This window comes from Lathyrus oleraceus, chromosome 7, assembly GCF_024323335.1.
Source record: "Lathyrus oleraceus cultivar Zhongwan6 chromosome 7, CAAS_Psat_ZW6_1.0, whole genome shotgun sequence".
Lineage (NCBI taxonomy): Eukaryota > Viridiplantae > Streptophyta > Magnoliopsida > Fabales > Fabaceae > Lathyrus > Lathyrus oleraceus.
Genome location: NC_066585.1, coordinates 130,280,410 through 130,282,022, shown reverse-complemented (window position 1 = coordinate 130,282,022; position 1,613 = coordinate 130,280,410). Strand labels below are relative to the sequence as shown.

Below are 1,613 nucleotides of genomic sequence, written 5' to 3'. Positions count from 1 at the left end.
TTTTTAAACTTAGTTGTTTTTAACTATTTCAAATACAGCAAAAGCGCTTTGTTTAGTTCATTAGGAGTTTTTAACTTAAAAGGAAAAGTGATTTTAAAACTATTTTCGGACGCGTTTATAAGTTTAGAGTCTGGTTCGTGAGAACCTCTTTTGGTTAAGAAATCCAGGTTAAAATACTTTTCAACTTAGTCAAGATACTATATTTCTTAAAAATAGGTTTACTACTCTAACGCAATGCGTGCCTTTTTATAAGTGACAATAAGAGGGTTTGATTAGGGAGTACAACTCGGTTCTGAATACACGAAAGCGACAGTTCCCGTTAAATTGGTTCTTTTCAAAGTAGGAAACACTGCCCATAAGTAGTTCTATTAGCAAGTACTTGGATTATTAATTGATTATGTGAATTACATTCGAACCTGTCTTTATTAATTGAATTTTATTTAATACTTTATTTTTCATTGTACACTCAAAAACCCCTTATTTTGATTACCTTAGATAAACACCATAACAATAGATAACGATAGATTGACACTTGGTCTCTGTGGATTCGACAATCTTTTATATTACTCTGACGTGTTCGTATACTTGCGAAAAGCACGCGCCAAGTATTTGGCGCCGTTACCGGGGACCAATTTCGTCAAATTTCGTACCCTATTGTTATATTGTTTAGACTTAGGTTATTACCTGTCGGTCAATGCGAAGGACTCGCAGCACCAAAAGCTTAGTATGTTCTCTGCCGGAACCTGAACGTTACGCTCGCGCACGTTTATTTTTCCATAGAATTAGGAGAGCTATGGCCGAAGATCAAAATCGTAGACCTCTTAAGGATTTCACCCAACCATCCAACGAAGAACCTAGTTCTAGTATAGTAAACCCAACCATCCCATCTAATAATTTTGAACTTAAACCCTCCCTGTTGCAATTAGTGCAACAAAGACAATTCGCAGGTCTCGCTACTTAGAACCCAAACTAACATTTAAAAATATTTCTCCAATTAGCAGACACTTTTAAAACCAATGGAGCTTCTCCTGAGGAAATCCGTTTAAGATTATTCCCTTTCTCCCTCAGAGATAAAGCCCTATCATGGTTAGATTCCCTTCCACCCAATTCCATTACAACTTGGGATAACCTTAGAAAAGTATTCCTTGCTAGATACTTTACCCCAAGTAAGACCGCCGTTCTTCGAAACCACATAACCATATTTACCCAGAACCAAGGAGAATCGCTGTTCGAAGCTTGGGAGAGATATAAAGAGCTGTTAAGAGCATGCCCACACCATGGCTTAGAAATTTGGTTAATCATTCAGACCTTCTATAATGGACTTCACTATAACACTAAGATGACCATCGACGCAGCCGCAGGCGGTGCACTAATGAACAAACCTTACCCTGAAGCTAGTTCCCTCATCAAAGATATGGCTCAAAACCATCAATCATGGGGAGTCGAACGAGCGACAGTTGAGAAGAAGAAAGCACAAGGAGGAGTACATGAGTTAAGCTCTATAGACATGATGCAAGCTAAAATGGACGCGTTGGCCCTCAAGGTGGAGCATATGTGCATAAACCCGAATACTGCAGTAGCAGTTTCGTCGAATTGTGAGATATGTGGAACCA

The 1,613-nt window shown here is 38.6% G+C and overlaps 1 non-coding gene across 1 annotated transcript; it reads right to left on the bottom strand.

The window, feature by feature from the left end:
• Positions 1-1,177: 1,177 nt before the first annotated feature.
• On the bottom strand, positions 1,178-1,284 carry LOC127109441 (small nucleolar RNA R71). Its single transcript, XR_007796729.1, has one exon. It is a non-coding gene; the product is annotated as a small nucleolar RNA R71 (small nucleolar RNA).
• Between the last annotated feature and the right edge of the window lie 329 nt (positions 1,285-1,613).